Raw genomic sequence first — 22,550 nt, forward strand, 5'->3', positions numbered from 1 at the left:
TTCAGAAAGAGGGGTCTGATAGTGATAGTAGACTTTTTTCTATGAAGTACTGAGGCCATCAAAATACTGGATGTTATCAGTATGAGTTAAGTACCTATGTAGACATTTCCTGGGCTAGACCAGCATAGCAATTCTTAATTTATGTTTTTTTTAATTGCACTTAATTTAGTCTAGATAAATGCTTCTCAAATGTTAATGTGTATACTAATTACTTGTGAAAATGTTCAGTGTTACAATGCAGATTCTATTTAGTATATCTTCTAAAATTATGCATACTTAACAAGTTCTCAGACAATGGCCATCATGCTGGTCCCTGGACCACACTTTGAGTAGCAAAAAGGTAGAGAATACACATTTGGAAGCAGAGGAAGATGGCTCCTTGGCTCCTAGTTTCTTAATGTCTAAGTTATTCAGATTTTATTGGAATTCGATTTGCAACATATAGTATAACACCCAGTGCTCATCCCATCAAATGCCCCCCTCAGTGCCTGTCATCCCACCCCCCACCCACCTCCCCTTCCACTACCCCTTGTTCCTTTCCCAGAGTTAGGAGTTTTTAAATCCAGACTCATGAGTTTGTGATAGGTAGACATTAAAACCATGGAGGTGATTTTTAAATACAGATACTGACCTTGGACTTTGTAATTCCTCAGAGTTCATCAAAATTGGGGTAGGTGAAATATGGGTTAGGTGGAATTGGTCAAAAGGCCCTGTTAAACAAGGAACAACAAATTACAGACTGAGCACAGGGGCATAGTGTGTTGGGAATCAATGGAACTTACATCAGAATTAATTGGTCACATATATAATGACAAACAAAATCGTTATTGTGCTGAGTGGTAATTAGGCCTCACTGATAAAGCCATTTACCCTAATGACAGCAATGATCCTTAACAGGGTCAGTCTAGGTAATGAGCAGTCTGAGGGACATATCTGGTACCCTGTGCCACAAGCAGTGAGCTGACTCCATAGTAATTATTTGGTAGGACACTTGGCCTCAGAGTACTACACAGCAAGACAGAGAAGTAGATGAGACAGATCTCCATCATCAGGCCAGCTGTCCTTTGACATCCTGCATATTTGAGGTCTAATTGTTAATGTTGCTGAAACGTTTGGAATTATGTTCCAAACTTCTACAGTCCCCCTTCCACAGCTTCTAACAATCCTCCAGGATGGCCAACCTCTCGAACTCTCTTCCTTGGTCACGTTTGGGGCAGGACAGTTGAATAACCCATATTTTAAAGTGGTCAATGGAGTTTGTTTTCATTAGACATGTAGAGGATACTGGTAGGATGTTATACTCAGCAAGTCCACCCCTGTTTCTCTCCCTGGCCCTAACCAGCTCTTTATACTCTCTGGGTATCAATATTTCTAGGTCATATCTGAGCCAATTAATGTAGAGGTTTTTATTATTCTTTTTTCCCATTATTACTAGAAAAGGTCATTAAAACTGAGAAGCATTGATGGATTTGACAACATAAAAATTAAGTTGTATAACAAATTTATCATGAAGAAAATTAAAGTTCAAATGATAAAATAGGAAAAACTTTTGCAACACATATGATAAAAGATATAGCCTTAATATATAAAGATCACTTAGAAATCACTAAGAAAAAAAGTAGGGATGCCTGGGTGGCTCAGTGGTTGAGTGTCTGCCTCTGCCATGATCCTGGGGTCCTGGGATTGAGTCCTGCATTTGGCTCCCTGTGAGGAGCCTGTCTCTCCCTCTGCCTATGTCTCTGCCTCTCTCTATGTGTCTCTCATGAATAAATAAATAAAGTCTTTAAAAAAAAAAGAAAAAAAGTAAACATGCCAGTAGATAAACACTCTAATCTGGCAATTAAAAAATTTTAAAAGTGGCAAAAATGTAAACAATATTCAATCACAAAATAATCAATGAAAAGCAAATTAAAACAATGAGTTACTATTTTATATCAAGGTAACAAAAAATTGACACTATATATATATAATATATATAGTTCTATCAACATTGTATGTAAACAAATGAGATAAATACTATTATCATGTATATTTAGTAGTGAATACATCTTTCCAAAAGGGAATTGATTTGTTAATAAATATCATAAAATTGTAGTAATTCTTTGACTTGATAATGCTGAAATTTAATCTCAAGAAATAATCAGGAATGTGTACAAGTAATGGGTGACATGGATGCCTATCTCAGTATTAATAATAGTACAAATGTGGGAAAACCTAGATGTCCATTCATAGGAGATTGTATAAATACATCATGGTATGTCCATATGGTAGAATTCTATGTAGCCATTCCAGTGGAAAATATCGACATGTGAAAGTTTTAAAAATTGAAAAACTATTACTAGTAATAAGTTTCAGATAAGCTTTAAAAATTTATAAGTATGAATAGAAAACATTTTTGAAAGAACATATACCGGAACATTAATAGTGGCTTTCTATGGAAAAAGGGATTAATTTATTTCCTTCTTCTTTCTGCCGTTCAGGATTTTCTTGAATTAACAATATGACTTGGAAATTATAAACTAGAGGGAAAATGTTTATTAAAAGTGGAGAATATGTATATCAATATTATCACTGATTCTGCTCGGAAAGAAAGAGCTTTAGAATTTCATTGTTTCAATCATCATTTGTGAAAAATTATTTTTTGAACTATTCTGAAGTAAAATGGGTTTTTAAAATTGAGGTATAATTTACATAAAATGCAAAGATATTATGTACACAGTTTGGAGAATTTTGACAATTGTATACATCCAAGTGACTTCTAGCCAATCAAGACATAGAAAATTCCATTGTACCCCTTCTAAGTTAATTCTCATCACTCAGAGGTAAGCAGTTTTTTATATCTGTCACAGCCGATTAAGTTTATTTTTTTAGAGATTCCATAGACATGGTAATCTAAAGTATTAACTCTTTTGTGGACTTCTTCCACTTTTTATAATGGTTTCCAGATTCATCCATGTTGTTGCATATTTAGCAGTTCATTCCTTTTTATTTCTGAGTAGTATTTTATCAGATGAATATAGCACAAATTGTTTTCCATCCTCCTGCTGATGAATGTTTGTATTGTCATTCTTTGATATTATTGTGAATAAGGCTGCTATGAAGGCTCTTGTCCAAGTCGTTGTAAGTATGTTTTTCATCTCTTGAATAAACACCAACGAGTGTAGTTGCTGGCTCATAGGGAAGATATATGTTTCACTTCACAAGAATTTGTCAGTTTTTTTTTAAGTGATTGTAAGTCCGTCATCAATGTCTGAGCATTCCAGTTGTTCTACATCCTTGCTAGCATTTGCTGTCTCTCTTGCATGTAAGAGATGGTATCTCTTATGGCTGAACCTAGGTTATTGACGTTGAGCACATTTTCAAGTGCTTATTGGCCATTCATGTATCTTCTTTCGCCAAGAGTTTATTCAAGTCTTTTGCCCATTTTTATTGGGTTGTTTTCTTTATTATCGAGTTGTAGGAGTTCATTATACATTCTTCATACAAGTCCTTTACCAGATATCCTTACCACAAATACTTTCTCCCACTCCGAGGCTTGTCGTTTTCTTCATGGTATCTTTTTTTTTTTTTTTTTGTTCATGGTATCTTTTCATGGGCAAAAAACTTTGATTTTTTGATATGAAACCCATATCATCAACTGTAGAACAATGTCCAGGTTTTGCATTCAACACTGATATGCAGTAGTATCCTTCCCCAACATAGGTGGTTCCCTCACTCAACTAGCAGCCCAGCTAGCTTATTCCTAAGAAGGTAGACTGACCCTTGCTACCCAGCATAACATGGGAACATGTTATGGGAACATAGGAACATTGAAATGCATAATTTCAAGCTCCATCCCAGACTAACTGGATCAAAATCTACATTTTAATAAGATCCCATGTGACTGGTAAGCACATTAAAGTTTGAAGAGTACTAATCTATCCAAAAGTCCAACATCTCACAATTAGCCTGTAATTCCATCATGCATTTCTTCTTCATTTAGTTGAAGGCATTCAACTAAATATACAGTATTCAAGTAACTTTTTAGCTTCTAACATTTTTAACATTACAGCAAAAGAATTTATGTCAGCTTGTGGCTGGGTAGATTTTCAGATTCAGTATTTAGTTCAACATCAGATACTCGACTCAGCCAGAGAGCCTAAATAGAACAGCTGGGTTAGTTTATATATTTCAAAAAACCTGTTTCCTTACCTCTCCTGAGAGACCACTGAGTCAAGCAATGTCTTTTTCCCACCATCTGGTTAGCTCCTGTACTAATTCATTTTGTCCCTGCTCTGAAAAAGCTCAATTTAAAACTCATAATCTGGTTGGGCAATTTCTTTCTTTCCCTCTGTGTTCTTGGTTTTTCTCAGAGAAACTTACTGAAAAATATACATGTTTTTGCCCATTAATTTGCCCAAGTGTCTTTAAGGCACATCAGCGTAGGTGAATAACTAATTTATGCCACAACACAGTCTGCATAGAAAAGTATTCTAATGGCACTGTATTAAACTACATTCACATCTGCAATTGAAGACATCAAATGGATATAGTGCTATGTGAGGCAACTATTCTAACTAGAGTGATTGTTGATCACTGCATAAGACCTGCACTTTCATTCATTTGTTCCATCCACAGTGAGAGTTGACAGAGCCTTGAGAAACCCTTCAGATCTTGAACGGGGTTGCCATATTTTCTGTAGGCAGTGAAATCAATGACTAAAGAATCTGCAGAGTGGGTCAGGGAAATCTGGGCTACAGGCCGAGTTTTTTGACTTACTAGCTGTGTGAATTTGGGCAAATTACTTGAAGTCTCTGAGTCTCAATTTCTCTCATATATGAAATGGTGATAAATAAAATGTGTGGATCAGATCCAATAATGTCAGGAAAACATTTTGACAGTTTGCCTGGCCCATGGGGTGTGTTCAAGAAATGCATGTTCTAATCATTTATTTCATAAAGCACAGTTAACCTCTGATGCTTAGAATTCATCTTTTTCAAGCATGGAAGTCAGGGCTGCGTCTCATGTGGTGTGTATGTACATATGCATGCATATACATATGTATGTATTTGGAATTTGGGCCATCAAGGAGAGACTTGAAAAGCCATAGATAACTGATGAGGATTAGAATAGGCAGATGCTTCTTAATCATTGCTCATTCAATTTTTGTTTTAAGTATCTGTGCAGAGACTGCGGGCAGATGTGCTCAGGGAAAGGACAGTTGTTTCAAATGCCCCTGCTCATTAGGCCAGCCGAATGACTAAGGGTGAATTCAGGATTTGCCATCTCTGCCTCCTAAAAGAAAATGTCACATCATTTTTTGTTTCTATTTGGTTTTACTGAAGTATAGTTGACATACAATATTACATTAGTTTCTGGTGTATAACACAGAGATTCAACATTCATATACATTATGAAATGCTCACCAAGATAAGTCTAGTTACCATATGTCAGGATACAAAGTTATTACAATATTACTGACTATATTCCCTATTCTGTAATTTTCAACCTAGTGACTTATTTATTTTATAACTGGAAGTTTGTACCTCTTAATCTCCTTCGCCTGTTTCACCCATCCCCCTCTCCCCTCACATCGTTTTCTGAATGTGCTGTATCAGAAATCCTGGGAGATCTCTGGACATGAGGCTAGAAAGGTGATAATTAAGCATGTGAAGAATTTTCTCCTTGCCAGGAAAAGATTTAAAAAAATGAGAGTAGCTATTGGGTCAGATAATATTCCACATGAAGAATTGATTGGTAAAAGCACAGAAAGAGTTTTCATTTTCTGATACCAGCTCTCTGAGCTGGGCTTATTTGTAAGGTTCCTTAAATTCGGCTGATTCCTGCTAGGGACTGAAAGGTCTGTTGCAGACTGCTTCATTTGGAATAATGGACAAGCACATAAATGCAGAAACACAGGAAGGCAACAGACATTTTACTGCTGTTTATTAGGACAGTGGAAAGTCAGAGACTGAAGTCCTTTATGGTGTGCTTCCTGAGTTAAGGTGGCCGCAAACCCTCCTTACTTATATCCCCCCCCCTCTTCCCCTGGCAGTAGGTTTAGGATAGGTTGCATGATATATCTGCCTGTTGGGACTTTATGTGAGCGTAAATTAGTGAGCTTCTATTGCAAAGGTAACAGCTTGATAGGCAATCAGCTTAATAGCTAAAGGTTACTCTTAAATATTACATTGCACATTTATTTTTATGTCCACCTTGCAAAAGTGCTTACTAAGGAGGTGTATGCCAGAAAGCACTATTGATTCAAGAGCCCTTTGCTGCATTGTGGCACGTACTCTCATTAGGCCAGCATCTGCGATGTGGAGGACTTGCTTCCTGCAGCAGGAACTGAGTGAAAATGGCCAGGAAGATAGTGTGCTAATGACATCACACCCTTGCTCCTGCTTTTCCAGTATTGAGTGCAAATTCTCTTGGCCTTTGCCTGTGTTGTTCCTGAGAATTCTGAGGCCACTGGGGAGTGACAGGATGTTTATTGGCCCAAATTCTCTCAGCATCCTGCAGCAATACCGCCTTCTTTATCCCACCTCTCTCCTATTGCCCACACTGGCCTCTTGTTTTCCCAGTGGTGACTCTGGAACTCTGGATGGACTTATGCATGCTTCAGCACTTTTAGCTCCCTTTTCTTAAAGGCAGCTGATATAGTGAAAGGAACTATAAAGTGAAACAGACTTGGGTTTTACTCCTGGACTTGGATGCTCACTAGCTGTGTGTCCTTGGGCTAGTGACTTCGTGTCTCTGAGCTTCATTTTTGTATCTACAAAATCAAGACAAGAAGAGCTCACTCATAGAGTTGACAGGAGAATTAAATGAAAGAATGTATCTACCATTTGGCACAGTGCCTGGCATCTAGTAGTCACTTTGCAAATATTACTCTTTCCCCGTTATTGCTCTAAGCATGAAGTAATTCCCACACCTCTCTGGGATCACTTGGATGCCCCAGTCCTCCCTGTTCCCTTGGCCCACATAAGGGCTGTAGTGTGTACCTGCTACCTGTCTGCCTTCCCTACCTCTGTTTGGGAACTTGCTAAGATTTCCCCTCTTGGTCAGGACCCCTTACTCCTTTATCAGGAATCCAAGGATTTCCAGAAAATAAAAGCAGCCCCTGTTGTCACAATTGTCCAGGACTCTTGGCCTATAGCATCTTGAGATTAATCTCTTCTTTTACTTGGAGTCCTCTTTAGTGAGACTGATGCCTTTGGTAAATTGGCAACCGGTTTAAGCCCTGGCTTTTTCTTGCACTGGCAGATCCTTGATTCTGGATAAGTTGGTAAGGGACGAGGAGGCTATCAAAACTTATGGCTTCCATCAAAGCTCTAACCAAATGCCACAAGGACTGGCCATGCCCAAGACCCAGCTTCAAGGCAGCAGAGAGAGGCATTGGGCTTTATTTCTTTTACTCTACAGCTTTGTGAGCTTTAACCTGACTAAAGCATGGCTAGGGTCATTGTCAGCCTCGTGGGGCCCCACGGTGGGGCAGGTGGGGGAATAGCAGAGGTCCTAGGAGCAGCTGCCAACTTTCTGATGCCCAAGTTCTTTGGAGCCCTATGTTTAGATTGTAGTCTTGGCCTCTTGGGCTTGAACACCCTGAAGGCCTTCAAGCTTCACAATGCTTTACAGAGCTAGGAGGGAGTAACAGCATTCATTTAACTTTACTGAATTCCCTTACACCTAATTCAAGTGATAGAAAGAAGAAAAAATCCAGTCAAATGACCTTTTGGAAGTCACTCCAGTTGGAGTAGATATGGAATAGCGGGACTTCCTTAGAGGTGGCCTTGTCAAGGGAACAGGCCAAAATATCACATACTCTTACAAAGCAGAGTGGCGCGTCGGAAGACACGTGGGTGTGGAACTAACCACCAGATCATTCGGTGTGCTGATGAACTGCCAAATCACAAGTCACTTTGTCCTCTTATTTAGTATGCTTGCAGAACCCCTTCCTATAAATACCTGATTTCTTCTGCCTTTCTCACTACAGTCTATGTTATCACTTTCAGAAAATGAGGAAAGAAGTTGCTTTACCCTCCTTCTCCCCAGTGGCACACTAGCTCTGTGCCTTCCAGCAAGTTCCTTTACCTCCCAGGCTCAGCGTCCTTGTCCGACAAGGTATGTGATGATGCGTGTTAACTGAATGGATGAATACATGAATGTAAATGAGGATAATGATAACACTCAGTTTACAGCAGTCTTGTGGGAAGTAAATGAGAAGGTAACATGTCTTTAGCTCTGCTCCTGGCACATAGCAGCAAGAGTTTCAGTAAATGTTAGCACCCCCTCTCCCCACTCCCCGGCACACACATAGCCTCACCACCTTCCAGGCAGCCCTGTTCAGACTACTGCAGCAAACATTTCATTCCAGGCTGTCTTCCTTCAGCACCTCTAGAGACTGCCTCCCACGCAGCTGGTGTGCGCGTTCAGACATCAAGTGACTCAGGGACAGTGTCAACAGGGTGATGGAAACTGCAACCAGACGAGAGGGTAGTCTGGAGGCAGAAATAACTCTGTGAACTCAAGTACCCACTGATCATTTTTCTCAGCAAGCTGAAAAGGTGCCCTGTGGGTGACTGGAGGTCTTGCAGAGATGGATTCTGTTAGAATATTTCAAGATTCCGACTCATTTAGATACTTTGCCAAATTAGAGAAATCTCAGCAGAAGCAAACCTGATCATTTACATATAGTGCCAGAGGTTTCAAACTAGGTTTCAGATTTCCTTGAGAGCTGATATGTGCTCAGTGATGTGCTAAGAAAATGGGGGCTAGGAGAGTAGCTGCTGCCACTGAAGAGCCTCATAGGCCACCTGGTGTTGATGAAATGTAGCCCTCTTTATGGTCTTATGCCACTTGTCTTAGCAGCTTCTCCATGACTTGCTTCTTCCCCATGTTTTTCTTGCCTCTCTGACCCTCTCTGCATCCTATCTGATACTTTTGTCCTTTTCTTCCTTCTTCCCTTGCCTTTTGTGAACTCCCTTCTTCCAGGGTTTTTTATTTTCCCAAACACATTTCTCAAACACATTGTTTACTCTCCCATGTCCAATGTGGTCTCCAATTTGATCTTCCAGATTACCCCAGACATCTAATCCAATTTTAGAGGTCTGCAGCTAGAAAGGACATCTTGGAGAAAACAAGACTGCCCAAGAATTAAAGTTGCATGAAAAGTAAATGGACTTCCTCAACAGGTTGTGAGATCCCCTTGACACAAGCAGTGCCTCAATGCCCCATTGGTGTAGATGTTGGAGGGAAGGTTTAAATATCTCATAGGATCCTTTAAGAATTCTGATATCCTATAAACTTCAGTGAGTCAAACCCTCTCATTTGTCAAATGACAAAATTAGGGCTAGATTTTTATAGAGATGCATGTCAGTACATGAACAGGGACAAAAGCTTAGGTGTCCTGACTTCTAGTCAAGGTTTTTTCTCACTATAGCATAAGACTGCCCCAAACCCACCATCAATCTCACTCCTTCTGGAAAGCTCTCTTGATTAAATGTGTTTCAGCCTAAGTTGCATTCCACCTTAAGTATAACACCTTATCTTCCAAAAAATGCCACCACCACCATGAATGACTCTTACTCACACACCCATGAAGGGGTGGCATTAAATTCTTTACCAAGAAATGCCTTTGTGCCAAGCTGCTGGGTATACCATTGTCAATGAAAATAACGAAACATGGAAGGAGGTAATCAGGGAGTTCGGCTAATACTTTTAACCTTCCAAGTGCTATCCATGCCTCCTTTCTTGATTACTTATGGTTATTTAGGCAAGAAGCTTTAACTGAATCTCTGGTTGGCCCTACCAAGTCCAATATAATGCAAGATGAAGAGAAACAAAAGAAAGTAGTCAGTTTTGCCTTTGGAGAGCTGAGAATCTGGTTGGGAAGATAGCATGCCCGTGAGAAAATGACTTGAGACCAACTATAGGTAACATGGTAGCACGGACCCAGATGTATGCTTTAAACTGGAACTATAGGTAACAGCTTAGGATACACTAAGGCAAAAGATTAGGGCTATTTTTCCATCAGTTTTTTCCCCCCAATGATTGCTCAACCATCATCATCCTCAACAACAACAATAAACATTGATGTGCGTCTGCCTTGCTGGATGGGTAATAAAGGAAGCATCCATGTCAGGACGGAGATCAAGGCCACGCCTCAGGGAGCAAGTGACCAGGGCCAAGAATGTTCAGGTACATCGATGTGCAGAGAAAGTTGCAAAAGCAGAGATCCTGAGGGCCTGAAGAGAAAGAAGCAGCTTGCCTGCAGAATGCTGGTCCCGGGCTGTTCCTTGAATAACTGGGAGGCTGAGAAGTAAAAGGTATGTCAGGTGTGGGAAGCAATAGAGAAAGGAGGTTAACTTTACTATGAGATGACAATAAAAAGCCCAACTATGAAAGACCATGAATGACACATTAAAGAAGGAGTTTGCACCTTATCCTATAGCCACTTGGGTACCACTAAGGACTTTTGATAGGAAAAAGAGATGGATACACTTTGCAAAAAGTTTTGTAGGAGTATTCATTTGACTTCCAGGTATGATTTGTTGGTGGTAAGTGGTGGGGGACTGATGATGTAGATGGACATATGGAGCCAAAACCTGGAGATGTGGACTTCAGGAGAAGAAACAGGTAAAACTGGAGCCCTTGTTTCAGTGTGGGGATTTATGGAAAACAACACACTATATTTTAAACACAAAAATCAAAGAATGTTGTTTACATAAAATCAATAGGCAATTCTTCAGTGATTTGGACGTATTTGACCTCTTCTTCCAGTTTCATGTTTTAAAGGAAATATAAGAACAAGATGAATATTGATTTCTTCTTCTGGTTATGCATGAGTAAAAGTGTCTTATATTCCTGTGAATATCTTACCTTCTTTAAACATAAATACAAACAAAACACTATTTCTTGCTAAGTTAACAATTCTATAACATTCAAGTGAATTTTTAATTTTTATGTCTTTTTGTGGTGGAGGCTGGTGCCTGGGTGGTGCAGTCATTTAAGCGTCCAACTCTTGGTTTCAGCTCAGATTGTGATCTCAGGGTCGTGAGATCGAGCCCTGAGTGGGGCTCCACGCTCGGCAGAGAGTCTGCTTGGAATTCTCTCTCTTCCTCTGCCGCTCCCCACCACACACACTGTCTCTTTATAAAATAAATAGATAAATCTTTTTTAAAAAATAAAGTGAATTTTAAAAAATAAGCTCTTGCCCCTGAGAGTAAAACCCTTTTTATTTTCCATCTTCCTTTGCAGACTTAATCTCTATATATAAATTTATTTTACATGATTGTCATTGCAGTTATTTATATAACTATCATTTAAACCTATATAGTAAAAGAATGCTTTTTAATTGAAAACTCACAAAAGTGAAAAAAAAGTCACAAAACAGAGTTTAAAATAAATCGCTGTATTGACACAACTTTGTAATGATCCCCAAACTCTCTCTAAACTACACCTAAAGTCACACAAGCTGTTAGGAGATCCACTCATATTTCACAAGCTTAAAACCTGACATCCAAAAAAACATACCTGATATTTTTGTAGGACCATTATGCTCATCATGAGCTAAAATGGACTTTAAAGGAGGTGGGGGGGGATGGTTGACATCGGTGATGGGAATGAAGGAGGGCACTTGTGATGAGCACCAGGTGATGTATGGAAGTGCTGAATCACTATATTGTACACTTGAAACTAATAGCACATTGTATGTTAACTCACTGGAATTTATTTATTTATTTATTTAAATTTTTATTTACTTATGATAGTCAGAGAGAGAGAGAGAGAGAGAGAGAGAGGCAGAGACACAGGCAGAGGGAGAAGCAGGCTCCATGCACCGGGAGCCCGATGTGGGATTCGATCCCAGGTCTCCAGGATGGCGCCCTGGGCCAAAGGCAGGCGCCAAACTGCTGCGCCACCCAGGGATTCCAACTCACTGGAATTTAAATACAAACTTGAAAACGTGGGCTTTAATATCTTGCCCTAACCCTAGCAATGCTTATCTACTTCTCCCAAGAATAATAGCAGTTGCCTCCATTGCATGCTTACCAAATGCCAGGTACCATGCTGAGCAATTTTCATACATTAATGATCTCATTAATTTCTTACAACATCCTAATGGGATAGGAATTATCCTCATTTTATATAGCAGGAACCCCATGCTTGAAAGATTAGTGACTCAACCAAGACCACCAAGTTCATAAGTAGCAGAGGGGGATTTCAGGTTTGGGTTGGCCTCATTCCTGTGTCTGAACTCTTAACTGACTCTCAAGATACTATTTTCAACTTTAACAGGAAAGGAGCTATTTTTGTTCCTATTTAGTGTCTCGCTCCCAGCGCCCATGTAACTTTTCCTTTCAGTAGCAGCAACCCTATAGAATCCTTGATCACAGCCATCAGTGGGGTGAGCAACCCTGTGGCTGACTTCAAAGGTGTAAATCCCGGGGATGCCAGCCCAGTGAGAACCAGCTCTGGCCAAGCCTTTGGAGGGTTTTACCTGGTAGAAAACTGCTTCTTCCCCCAACGATATCGACCCCAGGTGCTAAGCTGCTGAGATCACTTACTCGCATAATCCGTGTCTCCCATGTTTCCATATTACAGAACCTTCTGGGCTTAGGGGGTGGGGGTGGGGAATGTGACAAAGCACAGCTTCTATCCTGCTAGTCCTTTGGCAAATACTCTTTGAGTACCTCGTCTGTGTCCAGTGTCATGTTTGATCAGCCCTTGTCGCTGTCATTTGTGTTTGCACAGATGTCTTGTTTCTTTCATTGGAGCCTCAACTATTTTTTTAAAGATTTTATTTATTTTTTCATGACAGAGAGAGGGGGGGGGCGCAGAGACACAGGCAGAGGGAGAAGCAGGCTCCATGCAGGGAGCCCGATGTGGGACTCGATCCTGGGACTCCAGGATCATGCCCTGGGCCCAAGGCAGGCGCTAAACTGCTGAGCCACCCAGGGATCCCCTCAACTATTTTTTTTATCTTGTTGCTTGCTTTCCTCTACTGTATAGTTGGAAAAAAAGAAACTTCCGCAGCAGTTTCTCTTGGGCACTCTGGGCTAGCCACATCAGGCATGGTCTGGTCACTTTCTTGATGAGCTAGTGCCTGAGAAGAAGTCTTCTGGACTCACCTTCAGTGCTATGGGCTGGGACAGGGCCAGATTCCAGGGCAACCTGTGTTGTCATACAGGGCCTGTGTTGAGAAGGGCCCTGGACTTGGTTAGATGCTTTGCTGTTACTATCTTGAAATTCTTAATGATTTTTGAACAAGGAGTCTTGCATTTGCATTTTATGCTTGGCCTCACAAATCACATAGTCCCAGATGGGGCCTTGGCCCACTGCAGCCAGGGGGAGCTATGCTCACACAAACGATCCTTCCCAGCCCCACCCCAGGTCCTTCCTAGAGGATTGAAGGCTGGTGGGAAGATGCATGTCCAATTGGCCTTACTCAGTGGAAGTCTGCTCTCTCTCCAGTATCCAGTGGTAAACATCTTTGAGTTATCAGATATTTTGCAATTTGCTCTGCAGTCAGACATAGTCCAGGGATAGAGAAGTAGAGTCAGAAGATGCGGCTTACATTTAGCTCCACCACCTACTCACAAGATAATCTTAGTAAGTCGCGTCATGTCTTGGGGCCTCAGTATTCTATCTGGGAAATGGAAATAACCATGTCTGCCTTACATACATACCTGAGGGACGTTTGTAAGGCTCAAATGAGATTGTGTATTTGAACACCTTTGAATGCCATTTCAAGCTTTTGGGACCAGGATAATTGTTTCTTTCCAAGGTTTAAGTAAAATAGCTTAAAAGTTGTCCTGTTTAACAGAAGAAATGGTGATGGTTATTAAAGAAAACTTTAAGTTAGGAAACACACAAAGAAAAAGATCAAAAGGAACAGGAAACCTTGCAGAGAATGCCTGACATGTCTTGTGTTGGAACCTACCAGAGTGACTAGCAGCCATGATACTGTCAAGTTCTTGCTGCAGTTCGCATTATTTTTAAATAACAATTAAGATCTCGGGAGCATCATTTCTCAGCTGCAAGTCTATCGTTTTTCTGAACATTAGCCTAACTCTTCAGAAAGCAGGAATGGAAATATTGGGGAGGAATTTGTGCCTACTTGTCTAATTTCCAAATGCCTTGTATTCCTCTTTCTCCTGTCCTTCTGTCTGTTGACAGCTGATATTAAATTGTTGTTGTTGTCTTTCAAAAAAAAAGAAATAAATATTTAAAATAGTATTTTTCCTGTGTGTCAAAAGCCACTGTCAATCTTCCACTCCCTGCCCCCCATTTCCAGCCAGGGCTGGGCAGTTACCTGGTATCACTTTTACTGAAAGTTGGGAAAAAAACACAGAGGAGCCTGAACCCGCCAGAACTGCCAGTCTCCTGTCCTCTTAGCTGGTATGAGGTGAGGAGCCTAGCCATTTTTGAAGGTTGTACTCTTAAATAAGCTCCCTTTTATCTTCCATGGTTGTTCTGACAGTTTTCTGGAAAGCTGGCTCATCCAGTGATTTATATAGTGAGTTCATTTTTGGGCTCATTTGCCACATTTCCAGAGTAAAAAGCATAATGTGTGTTCCTGATTTACAAGCTGGGCTTTGTATCTATTTCTTCTAAGTCTAGAATTTGCTTCTTGGTTAAAAACATCATATTTCCAAGTTAGTAGACAACTAGATGGGCCATATGCTGCTCAAAAGACTTAGAGAGGGGATATCTCATGATTACTGCTAAGGTTACTTTTTCCCCAGGCAGCTCATTTTGGACATGGTAGCCTTGCCTGATCTGTGCACAAATTATTCTAGCATCCAAACGTCCATACAATTTGGCCATTAAGATGGTCTAAAACACTGATCAACCATTTGCAGTCTTGTTTTGCTTATCCGATACACATGGCTACACAGTGTAAAATTTAAACTTAAAAAGCAATTTTACAGTTCCTTATACTTCATTTCATTTTGTCATATCACCAAGAGCCATTCATAAATGAATCTTCATATTCCTATGGCTTAACCTCTAGTCTTATCACAGATCCTGCCTTAGCACTTTGGCTATTTTTTTAAAGGCTATAACCTTTCTGGATTAGTGTCCTCTGAGGTGTTTCACTAGATTTGTCAAACTTGCTTTCCCCCTAATACTCCATGGTACTTTGAAAGGTGCATATGTGTGCAGCTTTAAGCAAAATATACCCCCATTCACAATATCAATGACAAAGGAGAAACAAAATGGAATGATTCTATGTGCTCTCAAACTGGCAAAGGGACTCTGTTCCTAACCAAATGTGTTCAAGCCCCTGAAATAAAGGCTGCTAATGGTAGCAGGGACAGAATTGTGTACGGTTCTCATGGAGTAGATGCCTCCCCCCAGGAGATTGGCTGCCCAACATCCAGGAAGGAGCAGAGTGCATGTGAACTATGGGCTCTACCAATGACCACTTGAGCCCAAGGCCAATTGCCTCTCCCCTCCTTCCATTCTCTCATCTGTAACAGGAGGGGGTTGGGATCTTCCAAAGAGTGGGCTTTGATAAGGAAGTGATAGATAAGAGACTGTAGAAAATAGTAGCAAAGAGCATGGGCTATGTAGCCAAGTTGCCTAGGTTCAAATTCTGGCCCGGTCATCTACAAGTCTAGTGGCCTTGGTGAAGTTACTTAAACTCTCTGTGTTTCATTTTCCTCATCCACAGAAACTGGACAGTAATAGAGCCTATGTCACAGCATTGTTATAAGAATAAAATAAACTCATATATGGAGAGAGTTTAGCACAGTACCTGATACATGGTAAATGCTCAATAAATTGTAGCTATTATTGATACCAGTGGTCGGCAAGCGAAGAAAGTTCAGAACTTTGGATTAGGGTGATGCATGGCTCTAGAGTCCCAGAGAGCCCAAAATATCAGGTGACTCAGTATCCCTCAGCCAGTGGGACTGCTGGATACTAAGTCACTATCCTCTTTACCTAGCTGGGCCATTGGTGGGTGGAATGTTCCCCTCCCCATCTCCTCCCCAACACACTACACACACCCTATAATTCTCACCCCTTTATAGTGCTTCACCTGAACCACAAAAGACATCCACAGACACACAACACATGCAGGCCCACAACATCATACTTCCGCACATCATTCAGAGCATGCTCTCACACACACCTCCCACACTGCTCACACATACACTCTGGCTCTCTCTCTCTCTCTCTCTCTCTCTCTCTCGCTTGTTCCAGGACCATTAAAAGCAATAATGACACTTATAACATGTAGGCTTAGAATAGTGCCCTGGACCTACACTGTGCCCCTAGAGGCTACCTCCTCCACAGTATTATGTGCCTGTCATCTCTTAATGGAAGTGATGTGCTGCAGCTGGCCTTGCGAGGCCCCTGTCCAGCTGATTGCTGAATGAATGAGAATGTCTCATATTTACTGACTGAGTGAGGCCTTCATTACCTGAAGTTCAAAACTCTTCCCTTTTCAACACTGTATGGGCGCCCGATCACACAGAGTCCCTTCCTGCATCACCATCACAGCAGTAATCGCTGCCTCAGAGGCCCATATAGAATCACAGCAGAGAACAGGAGGGCCTCTGTGGCCTGTGGAAACAGAGTCATTTTGACAAATGTTCTGTGGCCTTCCATAGTTCAGGAGCCAGGTATTGGTTATTGGGCCAGAAGAACACAGTGTGGCTGGACTCCAACTTATTCGGATATCTTGAATTCTGCACAACACTGCGTCAGGTCTCAGGCTGGTCTGTGAGAACAGTGGGAAGCAGACAAACCTGCTACTTGAGGGAAATTCAGTTGAAGAAAATGAGTACCCCCTCTTCCAGCTGTCGCCTTACACAATGACTATCTCTTCAGGGTTACCGAGCCTCCATGGGGCACCCTCCCGTCTCAAATTTTCCTTCCTTCTTTAAAAACTCTTTCTCCCCAGTGCCCTGTCAGTTGTTGCACTAGAACAATGATACAGGTGTCACCCTGCTTCAGGAAAAGCACTAGCCTCCAAAGGACCCCAACCCTGCTGTGACACTTGGTGCAAGACACCTCTTCGCTCACTTCGAGGTGGCAGTTTCTCCATTGGCTATGTAAAGGTCAGAGGCTATGTTCTGCAACTTCCTCTTCTGTGACTTGTTATTTGAGGTGTACCCATTTACTTCTAACACTGGAGGAGATTATGTCCCAGATCTGAAAAGTATCCCTGACCTAGAAGCTGCTCCTGTACCTAGAATCATTTCCTAAAACCAACAGGATTCACTGATCAGGGCATTGAGTGAGGGAGGGTGACCTAAAAGCCTTTGGTTACCACTTGTGATTGGAAAGCTACTCTGAAGGAATCAGATGTCAACTTCTAGAAGTGAAGCTACCTGAAGGCTGCAGCCAGAGCTAAAAAGCACAGAGAAAGCCTGATGGCATGGAAGGGGACCAGCCTTGCAGTCAGAGAAGAGGACTTCTGGTCCCACTAGGCCACCCACCTGCTGGGTGACCTCTTCACGTCCACTATGAGGACTCATTTTTCCATTTTGAGAAACAGAGAGTCGAAATGGATGTTCTCTAAGGTCTAATCTGCTGTTGATATTTGATTTTTCTCCCTAAAGCTTTTACACAGAATATCACCCATTCTAAAGTCACACACTCTGTCCTCAGTCCTGGACCAGTGTTTGGTTGCCAGGGTAAACAGGCAAGCAGAAGCGTATGACGATCCTTACGGCCCCTGACATTTGCCAAGTGTGTATCTATCCCGCTGACGGTGTCAGTGGGGTCAGCTTTGTGTCTGGACAACAGCATATGTGTATTATTGCTCAACTTGAATAACAGCGCCACTGACTACCTGACAGACAAAAAGGCAGCGGGTCCTTTATGATGGCATTGAGTGCTCTCCCACTGTCAAGGAAACTGACTATCTGATCATGTGAGCTGATTGATGTGGAGGGGCTGGGTAAAATATAAAGCATGGTAGAAATGAGAGCTGTTATTAAAAGAGTAAAACATTTACCCAGATGGCAGTATTGATGTAGCACTGTGGTTAGGTCTTGCCAGTTTTGTTGAAATGGGTGATTGATCTTAGTGAGCATCCACCTAACCACAGGAAGATAACCCAGCATGCTGTCTTCATAAGCTCCTCCTTACCTGAGTGAGAGAAAAAAAAAATAGTCATCTAGCCTTTATGTTCCTGGGGCACTTTTAGGCAAGGTTTTAGACCTTCCTTAATAAGAAAATGCCAGCTTTCCAAGCCTGTAATCTGGTTATCTAATACCTTGCTAAAGTGATTAAAATTGATTAAAATGAGGAGGGAATGCTCTTTTGAAAAAAGAAAGAAAAAAGAAAATGATTGGATTTCTATGCTTTAGATTATACTTAGGCACAGATTAAATTAACTTGATCTTGATTGAATAAAGGACACTAAACTTATTCCAAGTATGAACATTGTTTTCTGGAATGTTTCAGCACAAAATGTCACTGTCACTTTTGTTTCATAAGCACAGATATCTTTTAATGCATAGATAATGTACTTTATATTATAGAGGCTCTGAAAGCATCCACACATGCATAGATATTTATTTACAACTGTTTTTGCTAAACCAAAAGAGAAAAGCCTTGGTTGACTTTTAAGCACTTGTATTTTCAAATTTCAACACAGAGAATTATGACTGTGGAACACCTCATTTACATAACCAAGAGGTGGCAGTATTACATCCATGATGTGTTCACTGCACCATGTATCATTTGACAATAAAAAAGTGAAATGTGTAAATAAAGATATGTAACAAATATTTCTGTTCTTCCTAAATGGCTTCATCGATGATAGCCACTAAAAAGCATTCATTAAAGTGTCATGTTTCCTTGTAAACAACAATCACCTCCCCACACCACCACCACCAAAAAAAAAAAATCAAAGCTAGGAACCACAATTTATTACCACCATGAGTTTATTGCAGCTCTGGGAATCCATACAGATCTCCTTCAGTAATCATTTGTTTTCTGGTAAAATATTCACCTCCTTCATAAATATAGTTAAAAATCAATTAAAAAAACAATCATGAGACTCCCCAAAGTAAGAGCCTCTATTTCTACATAAAAAGCAATTTAGAACAACAACAAAAAAGAGAAAGAATTGACTAGAGATCAATAGTCTCCTACAAACTGATTGTTAACTACTAAAAAATAAATATTTGAAATCAAACCCCTTTGGTTACCTCCCAAGATTTTTTGAGCAACTGCTAAGTTATGACTTGTGACTTGTGACTTGGGTTATGGTCCAATTAAATTGTACCTAATCTACCTGAACCTGTTCTGTTTTATTTTTGGTTTTCTATTTCTAACCAGTTGCGGCAATCAAAGACCAATAACAGCAGAAGCAAAAATCATTTAAAAACATGAGTCTGTTGGGTCACCAGTTTCCTATAAAACTACTCTTAGCAAAAATCAATACCATAAATATATCTGAGTGCTTAGGAATAGGTATTTATAATAGAAGTTCTTGGAAAAAATAGTTTAAATAGGAAGTGAGTACTTTACATTTGGCTTTACAGAAAGTTAGGTAGATCAAATTTTCTGACACTCATAGGAAAATATTTTAAACCATGAACTACATCATGCAAGACTTCTAAAGGTCCACCAGCCCTATAACTCAGGTATTTGGGTATTGGGAAATATTTTTATGTTATTTGTGTATTTTTTAGATTAGATTAGAATCAGCACACAGTCTGTCTAGAATGTTTTTTGTACAGGCTCTAAAAGTCATCTAGAGACAACTAAAGGGTATTTAGAGCATTAATAAGTGACACATACCAAAATGATATCCATCTTTCAGTTTCTAAAAGAATATTTGATTGATTAGACAGTGAGACTGGCAGTTCTGACTGATGCAGGCATTTGACTATTTTAGATATATCCTTTTCATTTCTTCTGTATTTCATTTTAAGTCAGAAATTGCAGTTGTGATCGAAGGTAATGAATATTTTCTTCATATATGGCACAAACAGCAAACACTTCTTCAATGTGTATAGACTGAGCACCTACTTTGGCAAAAACTGATCTATGGGCAGGATTCAAAGAGTGAAGATTGTGTAGTAGGATGACAGAGAACAGGGTTGTGCCACTGGGCACATAAGTAGATCAAATACTCCAGTAACTTCAGTAACTTCAAAGCAGACAAGAGTTTCAATTCCGAAAAAGGGATGGGGGAGTTAATGATTTGAACAAGTCTTCCAGTTTTATTACACTGTGGAATAATTTCTAGTCTCAGTTTCATTCTTAATCAAATTTGGTGCATTATGTTGTCATTTCCTACAACGTAAAAATAAAAGTGTATTTTAGTGCTTAATTTAATTTATATTCTCTTCCTATGTATGAATTATGTGGTTGTGTCAAGATATTTGATGCTTCATCAATCCCTCACCTTTCTCTGTATCCAGAAACCACGCACTCAGATTCTTCCCCCTCTCATCCCGCTATTTTCCCTACTAAGAGATTTCTTATTTCAGACAAAAGATGTGGGTTGGTCAAGAGCAACAAGAATAATATCAACATTGGGACGTCTGGATGGCTCAGCAGTTTAGCGCCTGCCTTAAGCCCACGGCGTGATCCTGGAGTCCCAGGATGGAGTCCCACATCGGGCTCCTTGCATGGAGCCTGCTTCCCTCTCTGCCTGTGTCTCTGCCTCTCTCTCTTTCTGTGTCTCTCATGAATAAATAAATAAAATCTTTTTAAAAAAGAATAATTTTGACATATATCTCTTTACAATATACCAGATACTTTGCTAAGAGCTTTACGTGGATTTTTTCTATGTAATCCTCACAACAACCATTTCAGGTAGGTGCTATTGTTTTCCCTGTTTGAACGGTGAGGAAACAGAGACTCAGAGATGTGAACTGACCTGCCTGAAGTTCCACAACTGGTAAGTGCCGCAGATACAGCATGACACCACTTAAGGGAGGCATCACCACCACCACCACCACCACCAATTTAGTGAGTTGCATTACGTGTCAGGTACTACCCTAAGCATTTTACAAGCATCAGTTCATTTAATCCTCACAAACCTTGGGAGGCAGGAGCTAATGTTATCTCCATTTTACAGGTGAGCAAATGGAGACACAAAGATTATATAACCTGCCACAAGCAAATAGCCAATAACCTGGGATTTAAGGATTTAAATTCAGGTCTCTCTTGACTCCCAAACTCTTAACAGTCCTGTTCTAAAATAGAAGACAAAATTCAAGATGGACTCCAAGGACCATCCAGCTTATAAAGCATGTTCAAATAATCTTAGTGCTGAACAAAGATCTAAAATTTTACTTTATGCTTCTGGTTGGTAGTTCTGCTTCCAAAAGCCCAAGACTCTCTCTGCACATAGATTCACATGTTTCCACTTCACTCAATATAGTGTTTGGCTCTGTTCTGTAAATAGGGATCAATCCAGGAGGAAACATGCTAATATCAACATTCTAACTCCAAAAAATTCTTAACCGACTAATTTCATCAAAAGAGTTGAAGATTTTGTGCATACATATATCACTTACAGATAAAAATGATTCTTTGCCAACACTCATACCATCAAAGCACCGCGGATAAAATAGATCCCTTTGGATTTCACAGACCATTTAAAGCATAGTGCTGGTTGAGAGAAGAGGGGACTCTGGGCCTCGATATTTGCATTCAAAGAGATAAATAATTGAAGACTGATACCTAAGAAATCTAAAAAATGAATCAGATATATGAGAATTTCATACATTGAAAGACATTTTATGGACTGTGGTGCAGATCTAGGACTGGAGAGCATTCTTTTTCTCAGGGAATAATAAAAGCTTTTTGGCACTAATGTACCATGAGGCAGAGCTATCTACAAAAGACTACAATTAAAGAAAACTTTCTTTTACTTTGTACCAAATAAATGATTTCTATCCCAGTCTCCAAAGATTAAAAAAGCTCATGTGCAAAGATAGAGACATCTATTCTTTGAATTATTTAAGTTGTCAGTCCCTATTTTTAAAAAGTCAAATTAATGTGCAGTCCTGGAGGTCTGAGCCCCACTTCCATTTATGGGAGACAGCAGCAAGGATGCTGGCTTTGTCTCTCTGTTTCTCTAAGTAATGATCAAACTGAAAAGATGAGTTATTTGTAATTAACCCATCCATTAAAAAACAGGATATATCTAAGGAAAAACCCAATCATCATCAGTTGATGTTTGGGTTCAGTGACAGGCTTGTCTTTGGAAAGCTAACTTAAATCTCATTTATTGGTGTGTGCATTAGAAATTTATTGCTAGCTCTTCTGTTGGGCTTTGCTTTGTGCTATTCAGCACATTGCTGGTATTTATAATGAAAGAACTTGGTGTATGGGTAATTTCAAACAGGGTAAATACCACGGAGATATGACTTCAAGTTAAAATTCTCTGTGACCTCAGGCAAGATTACTTAACCTCTCATGCCTTGGTTTTCTCTTGTGTAAAATAGGATGTCTGATTTATTAATTCCACAGGTGTTTCTGAGTACCTATTATATGCTCAACACTAAGATTGTCATGATAAACAAGACAAAGCCCTTGGCTTCATGTTGCTTATAGTCTAAGTGGAGAGATAGCCAATAAATATA

This window comes from Nyctereutes procyonoides, unplaced genomic scaffold (genome assembly GCF_905146905.1).
Source record: "Nyctereutes procyonoides isolate TBG_1078 unplaced genomic scaffold, NYPRO_anot_genome, whole genome shotgun sequence".
Lineage (NCBI taxonomy): Eukaryota > Metazoa > Chordata > Mammalia > Carnivora > Canidae > Nyctereutes > Nyctereutes procyonoides.